The sequence below is a fragment of the Macaca thibetana genome, chromosome 2 (genome assembly GCF_024542745.1).
Source record: "Macaca thibetana thibetana isolate TM-01 chromosome 2, ASM2454274v1, whole genome shotgun sequence".
Lineage (NCBI taxonomy): Eukaryota > Metazoa > Chordata > Mammalia > Primates > Cercopithecidae > Macaca > Macaca thibetana.
In genome coordinates, this window is record NC_065579.1 from 103,448,864 (window position 1) to 103,462,680 (window position 13,817).

The following is a 13,817-nucleotide window of genomic DNA, read 5'->3' on the forward strand; positions in this document are numbered from 1 at the left end:
CCTGTAATCCCAGCTACTCAGGAGGCTGAGGCAGAAGAATTGCTCGAACCTGGGAGGCAGAGGTTGCAGTGAGTCAACATTGCGCCACTGTACTCCAACCTGGGTGACAAGAGCAAAACTCCATCTCAAAAAATAAAATAAAATAAAATAAATAAAATTGGCCGGGTGCAGTGGCTCACACCTGTAATCCCAGCACTTTGGGAGACCAAGGCAGGCAGATCACAAGATCAGGAGATGGAGACCATCCTGGCTAACACGGTGAAACCCTGTCTCTACTAAAAATACAAAAAAATTAGCCGGGCATGGTGGCAGGCACCTGTAGTCCCAGCTACTACTCAGGAGGCTGATGTAGGAGAATGGCGTGAACCCAGGAAGTGGAGCTTGCAGTGAGCCAAGATTGTGTCACTGCATTCCAGCCTGGGTGACAGAGCAAGACCTCATCTCAAAATAAATAAATAAAATAAAACAAAATAAAATTTATGTCTCTGAGCCAGGCGCAGTGGCTCACACCTGTAATCCCAGCACTTTGGGAGGCCGAGGCGGTCAGATCACCTGAGGTCAGGAGTTCAAGACCAGCCTGGCCAATATGGTGAAACCCCAACTCTACTAAAAATACAAAAATTAGGAGGGGGGCCCGGTGCAGTGGCTCATGCCTGTAATCCCAACACTTTGGGAGGCCAAGTTGGGTGGATCATGAGGTCAGGAGATTCAGACCATCCTGGCTAACACGGTGAAACCCCACCTCTATTTAAAAAAAAAATTAGCCAGGTATGGTGGCATGTGCCTGTGGTCCCAGCTACTCAGGAGGCTGAGGCAGGAGAATCGCTTGAACCTGGGAGACAGAGGTTGTAGTGAGCCGAGATCACGTCACTGCACTCCAGCCTGGGTGACTGAGTGAGACTCCGTCTCAAAAAAAAAAAAAAAAAAAAAAATTTAACTGGGTGTGGTGGTGTGCACCTGTAATCCCAGCTACTCAGGAAGCTGAGGCAGGAGAATTGCTTGAACCTGGGAGGTGCAGGTTGCAGTGAGCTGAGATTGCGCCATTGCACTCCAGCCTGGGCGACAAGAATAAGACTCCCTCTCAAAAAAAAAAAAAAAAAATTATGTCTCTGCCAGTTGTAGGGTGGAGCCCCTAGGACCTCACTAAATCCAGATGGATGAAGCTTCCCTCAGTCCTCCATACTCCCTTGGTCTACTACAGCCTGTGTCCTGGAGTAGCACCTTCCTGGATCAAAGCAGAAAGTCTGTACAGAACCACAACCCTGTGGAGAATGGGGAGGGGAGAAGAGGTGAGGTGATGCTGAAATGATCATGTGGTCCCAGAGATGCCTCCTTCCTTTTCTTTCTCTGCCTCCCTCCCTTCCTTTCTTTCTTCTCTTTTTTTTTTTTTTTTTTTTGGATGGACGCTCGCTCTGTCGCCCAGCCTGGAGTGCACTGGCGGGATCTCGGCTCAGTCCCGCCTCAGCCTCCTGAGTAGCTGGGAGTACAGGCACACGCCACCACGCTTGGCTAATTTTTGTATTTTTAGTAGGAATGGGATTTCAGCCGGGTACAGTGGTTCACACCTGTAATCCCAGCAGTTTGGGAGGCTGAGGCGGGACGATCACAATGTCAAGAGATCGAGACCATCCTGGGCAACATGGTCAAACCCCATCTCTACTAAAAATACAAAAATTAACCAGGCATGGTGGCATGTGCCTGTAGTCCCAGCTACTCGGTAGGCTGAGGCAGGAGAATCGCTTGAACCCAGGAGGTGGAGGTTGCAATGAGCCGAGATCGCGCCACTGCACTCCAGCCTGTGACAGAGCAAGACTCCATCTTGAAGTCTCAAAAAAAAAAAAAAAAAAAAAAAGGCCACGCGCTGTAGCTCATACCTGTAATCCCAGCACTTTGGGAGGCCGAGGTGGGCAGATCACCTGATGATGAGAGTTGGAGACCAAACTGACCAACAGGGAGAAACCCCATCTCTACTAAAAATATAAAATTAGCTGGGTGTGGTGGCGTATGCCTGTAATCCCAACTACTCAGGAGGCTAATGTAGGAGAATTGCTTGAACCCGGGAGGTGGAGGTTGCCGTGAGCTGAGATCCCACCATTGCACTCCAGCCTGAGCAATAAGAGAGAAAAAAAGGAAAGAAAAGAAAATTAAAAAAAAAAAAAGGAAAGAAAGAAAAATAAATACCCAGATTAGTGCTCATGGCAGTGGCAGCCACAGAGGTGGGGGTGGGATATGCAGAGATTCACCACTGCAGAATACCTGAGGTCACTGCCCAGACCCTAGAACTCGGGCTGTAGGAAACAGTAGTTGGGTTGGGGAAGGCAAGAAGATCTGGACAGGAAGAGGAGGGGAGGGGCCTGAGAAGTCTTATATTGGGTCTGCCTGTGGTGGGAAAAGTGGTGAGAAAGGGCCTGAATGTTCCTCTGACTGCATCTGAAAGTGAGAGAGAAGACCATGGTGCACTCCTGAATAAGTTCACAGAGAGACATAAGAAGGAGATGAGGACACAACCAGGGTTAAATAAAAGTTAAGCAAAGAGGCCAGGCACAGTGGTGCATGCCTATAATCCTAGCACTTTGGGAGGTCGAGGCGGGTGGATCACGAGGTCAGGAGTTCGAGACCAGCCTGGCCAAGATGGTGAAACCCCATCTCTACTGAAAAAAAAAAAAAAAAAAAATTAGCCGGGTGTGGTGGCGGGCTCCTGTAATCCCAGCCACTTGGGAGGCTGAGGCGGGAGAATAGCTTGAACCTAGGAAGCAGAGGTTGCAGTGAGCTGAGATTGCGCCACTGCACTCCAGCCTGGGCGACAAGACTCCATCTCAAAAAAAAAAAAGTTAAGCAAAGAGTTGGTAACATTCCAGGCAAGGAGAGGATGGAGTTATTCCTTGGACTAAGTCTTCCTCTAAACATGTTTGCTGAAAAAAAAAAAAAACCTTTGGCCAGGGGTCATGGCTCATGCCAGTAACCCCAGAACTTTGGGAGAACAAGGCAGGCAGCTCATTTGAGGTCGGGAGTTGGAGACCAGCCTGGCCAACATGGTAAAACCTCGTCTCTACTAAAAATACAAAAATTAGCTGGGTGTGGTGGCACGTGCCTGTAATCCCAGCTACACAGGAGGCTGAGGCATGAGAATTGCTTGAACTTGGGAGGCAGAGTTTGCAGTGAGCCGAGGTTGCACCACTGCACTCCAGCCTGGGTGACAGAGCGAGACAAGACTCTGTCTCAAAAACAAAAACAAAAACAAAACTCTTTAAATCCAGTGTATAATACACGTTTAATTGATTTCCCTTTTGTTTCCAAAACTCCCACCTGAGGGCATATGTTGGTTCAGCTAGCCAAAGTTATGCTGACCCTGGTGACCAAGTCAGTGAGCGGCACCCACCCAAGTACAAGGCTCAGTCCACAGTCATGATAACTACAGCCTTATACTCATTATAAGGCTATAGCTCCAAGAAGCTCAGTGCCCTAGGTCAAGGTTAAATCAGAAGGTGGGTCAAGCCTCACCAGACAATGGCGACAGTCCTGTCCAGAGACAAAGCATTTGCAGTGACAGGTACCACTGGAGGGATCACAGACATGAGTACCAGGGACATGACCCCTGGGGTCACACCTGCAGGTGCAGGCATAGGGCTCTCAGCTTGCTAATGGAACTGCAGTGGGGTGGGTAGGTGAGTGTGGCAGTAATTGGGGCAGAGCCAGAAGGACATGGAGGCGGGGGCCCACCCTGAGTGTCACTCACACTGGCAGCTCTGAGGTTGGGTGGAGCTCAGGCCATAGTGACCAGGCCAGCAGGAGTCACAGTGCTGACCCCAAACATACACTTTGCAGCAACACTGCCCAGAGAGGAGGCCATGGGTCTCATTCACGTGAGCATCACACAAATCCCCTTCCAGGACACCCACAGGGTCACAGTCACAGGCTAGATCAGAGGTCAGAGGTTAAGGATGGAATTTGGTCGGCGGTCACTATGGAGCTGAAGGATGAGAGTCAGTGTTGGGATCAGGGGTTGAAGGACTCATGTCTGCAGGACTGAGGGGAACAGAGATCCTCTCAGGGATGACAGTAGAAGAAGGGCCAGCAGAACTCATAGTGGCGCCCAGCTGTGTTGTGCTGACACGCATCACACACGCCTCCACTCACATAACCAGACACACAGCCGTGTCAAAGTCACAACTCTAGACATGCCCATGGCACTCACATTCTGAGGCAGAACCAGAAAGGTAAATATGGGGTGGGCGGACCTGTGGCAGGTATGGCCAGACAGAGTAGAGCATGGCATTCATCCCAGCAGGCATGGGGGTGCCCAGGCTCTGCTGCATGTCATGGATGATCCTGGTGCAGGTCTTGGCAGCACTCACTGGTTGTGACAGATGCAAAGCCCATGTACCTGGTAGGGAGGAGGGCAAGGCAGGCCTGCTCTGGTGTCCCAGCTTGCCCACCCCACCGGCCACAGAATGCCCCTCCCATTGTCTTCACTACATTGGCTGGGGTCCAATATGCAAACCTGCACTCAGAGGAGAGGTGTGCCCAAGGCACAGGCAACTGCCTCTGGCCACAAGCTCATAGAAGGCATAGTAGTAGAAGTGGTGTCCCTTGAGGCCTCCTAGGGGCCTGTCACCCAGTGTGTATAGTTTGGAGAAGTTTACACAGAGGTTAGTCACATGCAGGAGCTCTGAAGACACAGATGGTCAGACCTTGGGTGCCTTGGTCCTCACTTTCTATGACTGGGGAGGAGGGAAGGGGATGGGGGGAGTCTCTCCCCTCTCCACATCCTTGCATCCACTCCTCCTGCACTCATTCTATGGGCTCTGTCATCCCTGCTTCCCTGGGCATGTTGTCTTAGGATGACCACAGCCTTCCCCATGGTGATAATTCCACTTCTGTAGTGAGCATCCCCTTTCTCCAATCCTGATGTTACTCCTGAACTGAGACCTGCACATCCCACTACTTCCTGGACACCCCACCATGGTATCATCAGGTATCTGAAACCTGCTTCCCTAATTCAGTAAAGGATTCCACTTGCCAGCCCATAGTCCAAACTAGAAATCTACTATCATTCAGCTAAACCACATAGGTATTACAATCGTGCACCCATCAGATTACAATGGAGAGGAAAATTCTTATTGCCTAAGGACATGGTGGCTGTCATAATGTTGTAGCACAATACGTTACTTATATTTGTGATGACACTATGTAAACAAACTTACTGCATTGCTAGTCACACAAAAGTACAGCACATACAATTATGTACAGTAGGCCGGGCACAGTGGCTCACAGCTCCTAGCACTTTGGGAGGCCAAGGAAGGTGGATTACCTGAGGTCAGGAATTCGAGACTAGCGTAGCCAATATGGCAAAACCCCATCTCTACTAAACAAATACAAAAAATCAGCCAGGCATGGTGGCAGGCGCCTGTAATCCCAGCTACTCCGGAGGCTCAGGCAGGATAATCGCTTGAACCTGGGGGGCGGAGGTTGCAGTGAGCCGAGATCATGCCACTGCACTGCAGCCTGGGCGACAGAGTGAGACCCTGTCTCAAAAAAAAAAAAAAGAAAAAAAAAATATACAGTACATAATACTTCATGATAATAAATGACTACTACTTGTTTATGTATTTACTGTGCCATACTTTTTATCATTATTTTAGAGTGTGTGTCTTCTAGTTGTTTTTTTTCTTTTTTAACCTTTTTAAAACAATTTTTCAGATGGAGTGTAGTTCCATTGCCCAGGCTGGAGTGCAATGGGGCGATCTCAGCTCACTGCAACCTCCACCTCCCAGGTTCAAGGGATTCTCATGCTTCGGTCTCTCGAGTAGCTGGGATTACAGGTGTGCACCACCACGCCTGGCTAATTTTTCTACTTTTAGTAGAGATGGCAATGGCATTTCGCCACGTTGGCCAGGCTGGTCTTGAACTCACGATCTCAGGTGATCTGCCCGTTTCGGCCTCCCAAAGTGCTAGGATTACAGGTGTCAGCCACCGCGCCCGGCCAAGTTTTTTTTTTTTTTTTTTTTAGAGAACAGTTCTATTTTGCTCAGGCTGGACTGGGACTCCTGGACTCAAGCAGTCCTCCCATCTCAGCCTCTTGAGTAGCTGAGACTACAAGCATGTACCACTATGCCCAGCTTTCCATCTACTTTTTTTTTTTTTTTTTTGGAGACGGAGTCTGGCTCTGTTACCCAGGCTGGAGTGCAGTGGCCGGATCTCAGCTCACTGCAAGCTCTGCCTTCCTGGTTCACGCCATTCTCCTGCCTCAGCCTCCCGAGTAGCTGGGAGTACAGGCTCCCGCCACCTCGCCCAGCCCAGCTAATTTTTTTTGTATTTTAGTAGAGACGGGGTTTCACCGTGTTAGCCAGGATGGTCTCGATCTCCTGACCTCGTGATCCACCCGTCTCGGCCTCCCAAAGTGCTGGGATTACAGGCTTGAGCCACCGTGCCCGGCCCCCTTCTACTTTTTAAAAAAAGTAATTGTAAAACATGGTCGAGCACTGTAGCTCACGCCTGTAATTCCAGAATTTTGGGAGGCCAAAGTGGGCACATAACTTGAGCTCAGGAATTCAAGACTAGCCTGGGCAACATGGTGAAATCCTGTCTCCACAAAAAAATACAAAAATTAGGCCAGGCACAGTGGCTCACGCCTGTAATCCCAGCAATTTGGGAGGCTGAGGTGGGTGGATCACGAGGTCAGGAGATTGAGACCATCCCGGCTAACACGGTGAAACCTCATCTCTACTAAAAATACAAAAAATTTGCTGGGCATGGTGGCGGGCACCTGTACTCCCAGCTACTCAGGAGGCTGAGGCAGGAGAATGGCGTGAACCCAGGAGGCAGAGCTTGCAGTGAGCCAAGATTGAGCCACGGCACTGCAGCCTGGGCGACAGAGCAAGACTTCGTCTCAAAAAAAAGAAAAAAAAGGCCGGGGACTCACGCCTGTAATCCCAGCACACTTTGGGAGACCGAGGCAGGTGGATCACCTGAGGTCAGGAGTTCGAGACCAGCCTGGCCAACATAGTGAAACCCCGTCTCTACTAAAAATACAAAAAATTGGCCGGGCGCGGTGGCTCAAGCCTGTAATCCTAGCACTTTGGGAGGCCGAGACGGGTGGATCACAAGGTCAGCAGATCGAGACCATCCTGGTTAACACGGTGAAACCCCGTCTCTACTAAAAAATACAAAAAACTAGCCGGGCGAGGTGGCAGGCGCCTGTAGTCCCAGCTACTCAGGAGGCTGAGCCAGGAGAATGGCGTAAACCCGGGAGGCGGAGCTTGCAGTGAGCTGAGATCTGGCCACTGCACTCCAGCCTGGGCGACAGAGCTAGACTCCGACTCAAAAAAAAAAAAAAAAAAAAATACAAAAAATTAGCTGGGCATGGTGGCGGGTGCCTGTAATCCCAGCTACTCTGGAGGCTGAGGCAGGAGAACTGCTTGAACCCAGGAGGCAGAGGTTGCAGTGAGCCAAGATTGCGCCACTGCACTCCAGCCTGGGCAACAAGAGGGAAACTACATCTCAAAAAAAAAAAAAAAAGAAAAAAAAAAGAGAAAAAAACTTAGCTGGGCCTAGCGGCATAGGCCGGTGGTCCCAGCTACTCAGGAGGCTGAGGTGAGAGGATCACTTGAGCCTGGGAGGCAAGATTGCAGTGGGCAGAGATGGTGCCACTGCACCCCAGCCTGGGCAACATAGTGAGACCCTGTCTCAAAAAAAAAATTAATTGTATAACAGTCTCAGGCAGGTCCTTCAGAAGGTATCCAGAAGGCGGCACTGTTATCATAGATGATAGCTCCATGCATGTTACTGCCCCTAACGATCTTTTTCAGTGGGTCAAGATCTGGAGGTGGAAGACGGTGATACTGATGATCCTGATCCTATGTAAGCCTAGGCTAATGTCTGTGTTTGTGTCTTAGTTTTTGTTTGTTTGTTTGTTTGTTTGTTTGTTTTTGAGACGGAGTCTCGCTTTGTCGCCCAGGCTGGAGTGCAGTGGCCGGATCTCAGCTCACTGCAAGCTCCGCCTCCCGGGTTTTTACGCCATTCTCCTGCCTCAGCCTCCCGAGTAGCTGGGACTACAGGCGCCCACCACCTCGCCCGGCTAGTTTTTTGTATTTTTAGTAGAGACGGGGTTTCACCATATTAGCCAGGATGGTCTCGATCTCCTGACCTCGTGATCCGCCCGTCTCGGCCTCCCAAAGTGCTGGGATTACAGGCTTGAGCCACCGCGCCCGGCCTTTTTTTTTTTTTTTTTTGAGACGGAGTCTCGCTGTGTCTCCCAGGCTGGAGTGCAGTGGCGCGATCTCGGCTCACTGCAAGCTCCGCCTCCCGGGTTCACGCCATTCTCCCGCCTCAGCCTCCGAGTAGCTGGGACTACAGGCGCCCGCCACCACGCCCGGCTAATTTTTTGTATTTTTAGTAGAGATGGGGTTTCACCGTGTTAGCCAGGATGGTCTTGATCTCCTGACCTCGTGATCCGCCCGTCTCGGCCTCCCAAAGTGCTGGGATTACAGGCTTGAGCCACCGCACCCGGCCTCTGTCTTAGTTTTTAACAAAAAAGTTTAAAATGTGAAAAAAAAATTTTTTTAATAGAGAAAAGCTTATCAAATAGGGATATAAAGGAAATATTTTTGTACAGCTGTACACATGTTTTAAGCCAAGTGTTATAAAAGCTGTAAAAAGTTAAAAGTCTGTAAGGTAAAAAAACTTCAGAAAACTAAGGTTACTATTGAAGAAGGAAAACATTTGTTTTTATATGTTTGGTATAGCCCGTGTACAGTGTTTATAATCTACAGTAGTGTACAGTAGTATCCTAGGCTTTCACATTCACTCACCACTCCTCACTGACTCACCCAGAGCATCCTCCAGTCCCCCAAGTGCCATTCATGGTAAGTGCCCTAACAGGTGTACCATTTCTCATCTTTTATACCATGTTTTTACTGTACCTTTTCTATGTTTAGATATACAAATACCATTGTGTTACAATTGCCTACAGTTTTCAGTACAGTCACATGCTGTACAGGTTTGTAGCCTAGGAGTAATAGGCTATACCAGATAGTCTAGAAGTGTAGTAGGCTATACCATGTAAGTACAGTCTAGATGTTTGCACAGCGATGAAATTGTGTAATGACACATTTCTCAGAATGTATCCCCATCATTTAACAATGCATGGTCACAGATGGATTATTTATCAACTGTCTTTCTGACTTGATGCCTGCTCCAAGAAGGCAGATACCTTTTCTGTCTGCTTCTCATCAAACACTGCCCAGAAGATGCCCGACAGAGCGTACAGCTCAATGGGTGCTTGTTATATGAACACATAGATAAAGGAATGGGTCCATGGCTCCTCTCCCTGCTCCACACCTTAGGTCCCTTACTAGGATACAGGAGGTCCGCTACCTCCTGTATCTTTCCTCTGCAGGCCTCCCCTCTTTTCTCATCTGAGGTGAAAACAACAGCAGCTTGCAGACCTACCACGAGGGCTCAGGGTGAGCAGCTGGTAATAACTGCAGTTAAGGGGGGCAGGGAGTGCCCAGTGGGTGTAGAGAAAAAACTAGTTCGGCGTTTGTCCTGCTCTGGTACCCTCTTGGCCTGATTCTGGGCTCTCCTACTAGGTTATTGTTATGTGGCTCTCTTATCCTTTAACAAAAGACTTCTTTGTAAGGAAGGTGTTACATCCAGAGATGCCCTGGTGCCACCTAGAGGCAGCTGCAGGGACAAAGGGCAGAGGTCAGGGTCATGAATGGAGTTGGAGGAGCAATGACAGGTAGACCATGACAGGGACAATGAGGAGGGCCCACAAAGTGAAGAGTTATAAGGGGCAGTGATAGGAGTGGAGATGGGGGACAGGTATGAGGAAATGAGGAACGATGATTGGGCCTCACAAAGGGATTCAATAATGGGGCAGAGACGGGAGAAATGGAAACTGTTCCCCATGCCAGTCCCTATACACTGGATACAAGTATGGGGAACAGTGATGGGGCATAAATGGGAGGTCACAAAAAGGACCATGAGGGGGCAGGGCTGGGGAATGGCCCTGGGAGACTGCGCTTGCCTACTTGCCCTGTCCCACCAGTGCCCACTCCAGGCAAGGCCTCTTTCCCCCAGTATCTACAAGCTCTGCCCTGACACACAAAGGATACAGGACTGCTGGGGATGATTACCCTGAATCTCAGGGTTGTTTGGGTCCTCTACTGGAATGGCTGGGTCCAGAACTTTGAAAATTACCTGGGAGAAAGAAGCAGGTTTGAGCCTCTTATTTCATCCCAGGGCCCAACCCCCCTTTCTCTGGGCCTGACCTTGCCCTCAGTGGAAGGCTGGATGTCTGAGTAATGCTGGTCACAGACAAGGTCACTGACTCTGTGGCTAGGGGCAGGAGGGATCCCAAGAAAGAGGCTTGGGCAGTTGTAGACAAAATATCTGTACATGTGCCAGGAGCGGCATGGTCCACTGAGTGCTCAAGGAGCACAGCTGCTAGGTGGAATGTCTGGGGAGTCGCCAGGGACAAGCATCACTGGTGGCCATCAAGTAGGGAAGCACAGGGTCAGCACTTGCTAAGCAAGCCTTCAGGATGGGGCACTGGGTCACTGGGAAAGTCTTGAGGTGGGTGAAGTAGAAGGCACCCTCTAGGTCCAGCTGGATGGTGACGTTTTCTTTCTTTCTTTTTTTTTTTTTTGAGACGGAGTCTCGCTCTGCCGCCCAGGCTGGAGTGCAGTGGCCGGATCTCAGCTCACTGCAAGCTCCGCCTCCCAGGTTGACGCCATTCTCCTGCCTCAGCCTCCCAAGTAGCTGGGACTACAGGCGCCTGCCACCTCGCCCGGCTAGTTTTTTGTATTTTTAGTAGAGACGGGGTTTCACCGTGTTAGCCAGAATGGTCTCGATCTCCTGACCTCGTGATGCACCCGTCTCGGCCTCCCAAAGTGCTGGGATCACAGGCTTGAGCCACCGCGCCTGGCCGTTTTCTTTCTTTCTTTCTTTTTTTGAGATAGAGTCTTGCTCTGTTACCCAGGCTGGAGTGCAGTGGTGCGATCTTGGTTCACTGGAACCTCCACCTCCCAGGTTCAAGAGATTCTCCTGCCTCAGTCTTCTGAGTAGCTGGGACTACAGGTGTGTGCCAGCACGCCTGATAATTTTTTGTAATTTTTTTTTTCAGACAGAGTCTCACTCTGTCGCCCACGCTGGAATGCAGTGGTGCAATCTCGGCTCACTGCAAGCTCTGCCTCCCAGGTTCACGCCATCCTCCTGCCTCAGCCTCCTGAGTAGCTGGGACTACAGGTGCACGCTGCCACACCTGGCTAATTTTTTGTATTTTTAGTAGAGACCAGGTTTCACCTTATTAGCCAGGATAGTCTCGATCTCCTGACCTCGTCATCCGCCCACCTTGGCCTCCTGAAGTGCTGGGATTACAAGTGTGAGCCACTGCTCCCGGCCTTGATGGTGACTTTTTTTTTTTTTTTTTGAGACGGAGTCTCACGCTGTTGCCCAGGCTGGAGTGCAGTGGCGTGATCTCGGCTCACTGCAAGCTCCGCCTCCTGGGTTCACGCCATTCTCCTGCCTCAGCCTCCTGAGAAGCTAGGACTACAGGCGCCCGCCACCGCGCCCGGCTAATTTTTTGTATTTTTAGTAGAGACGGGGTTTCACTGTGGTCTCGATCTCCTGACCTTGTGATCCGCCCGCCTCGGCCTCCCAAAGTGCTGGGATTACAGGCTTGAGCCACCGCGCCCGGCCTTTTTTGTTTTTTTTTTGAGATGGAGTCTTGCTCTGTTGCCCAGGCTGGAGTGCAGAGGAATGATCTCGGCTCACTGCAACCTCCGCTTCCCGGGTTCATGCCATTCTCCTGCCTCAGCCACCTGAGTAGCTGGGACTACAGGCACCTGCCACCACGCCCAGCTGATTTTTTGTATTTTTAGTACAGACGGGGTTTCACCCTGTTAGCTAGGATGGTCTTGATCTCCTGACCTCATGATCCACCCGCCTTGGCCTCCCAAAGTGCTGGGATTAAAGGCATGAGCCACTGCGTCCAGCTGATGGTGACATTTTCGACACCTGCAGCCATAGGGCTAGTGACCAGGCCCTGATCCCCACACCTCCACACATGGGCACACTGCACTGTCACTACTCTCTGCCTGCCAGGTCTTGTTGCCACCATAGCCACTACGGGAGATTACGTTCTTTTTTTTTTTTTTTCTGAGACGGAGTCTTGCTCTGTCACCTAGGCTGGAGTGCAGTGGCCGGATCTCAGCTCACTGCAAGCTCCGCCTCCCGGGTTCACGCCATTCTCCTGCCTCAGCCTCCCGAGTAGCTGGGACTACAGGCGCCCGCCACCTCGCCCGGCTATTTTTTTGTATTTTTTAGTAGAGACGGGGTTTCACCGTGTTAGCCGGGATCGTCTCTCGATCTCCTGACCTCGTGATCCGCCCGTCTCGGCCTCCCAAAGTGCTGGGATTACAGGCTTGAGCCACCGCGCCCGGCCGAGATTACGTTCTTAATGTCATGGCCTCCCTGGTCGCAAGAGTCACAGAGGTAATTCTGAGTCCTGGGTTAGGACTCAAGGAAACTGACTAGACAGCTTAATGATCAGACCTCTACTCTAAAATTTCACAGCACAGGTTTCTCCTTCTAGCTCCCAGCAATGACCCAGACCCCCAACAGGGCTGAACCAGCCCAGGACACCCAAAGAAATCAGTCTCCAGAGCCCTCACCTGCAGGTGACTGCCAATGAAGTAGGGCTCGAGGCCTATTGGATGAAGTTCGAAGACTCTGGCTCTGGCCCCAGTCAACAACCAGGATGCTGATGCAGCCAGGTCGGGAAAGGATATCTGGCACTCCATAGGAAACTGCTCTAGGAGCCTGGACTAGCAGGGGCAGGGTCTGACCAGAGATCCCAGGAATACCCAGCCCCCTCCACCCCACCCCACAGGGAAGCTTGATTTCTTTTCTTTTTTTTTTTTTTTTGAGACAGTCTCACTCTGTCGCCCAGCCTGGAGTGCAGCGGCGAGATCTCAGCTCATTGCAAACTCCACTTTCCAGGTTCAAGTGACCTTCCAGCCTCAGCCTCCCAAGTAGCTGGGACTATAGGCGTGCACCACCACGCCCAGCTAATTTTTGTATTTTTAGTAGAGACGGGGTTTCACCATGTTGGCCAGGCTGGTCTCAAACTCCTAACCTCAACTGACCCACCTGCCTTGGCCTCCCAAAGTGCTGGGATTACACGCGTGAGCCCCAAGCTAGGCTGCCCTTGAGGAGCTGAGTGTGGCTCTCAGGTCATTCCCCATATTCACATCATGAATGAAAAGAGTTGTCAGAGGCAAGTAGCACGCAGGGTAGTGGGGCAATAGCACAGCTGGGAGCAAGGTCCCAGAGCTTGGAAAACCAAGGGAGGACACACCCAGGGGAAGCATGCCACAAGACGCAGAAGGGGCAGGAGGGCACCAAGAAGCACAGAGCTCCTCCAAAGGTCCATCACCCAGGGCAGCTGGCAGGTTGTGGGGCCCAAACCCAGAAACAGAAACCATCTGATTCTCACTCAAATGATGTCCCTAACCCAGGGAGGGGAAATGTGTACCCCTCCCTGCCCACTCCAGGCACTGCCATTCAGCCTGGGCAGCCAGCGATGGACTACAGATGGGCAGGACAGTTACCTCCTTCAGGTCCCAGGACCCAGCCCCCTCTCTAAAAAGCAGGAAGGGTGACAATGTATTTTAACATATGGACCATGTTGGAGGGCATGATGAGGCTGGACCTAGGAATAGAGAAAGCTCTTCAAATCCAGACAGAAAGCACTGCTGATGAGGCAGTCATGGAAAACCTCACCCAACCAAGGAGAAAATTATTTGGTCATT

The 13,817-nt window shown here is 50.8% G+C and overlaps 1 protein-coding gene across 1 annotated transcript in view; it reads left to right on the plus strand.

Annotated features, from left to right (window-relative positions):
* TCTA (T cell leukemia translocation altered) overlaps positions 1-13,817 on the plus strand; it is a 405,836-nt gene that overhangs the window by 128,775 nt on the left and 263,244 nt on the right. The window lies entirely within an intron of this gene.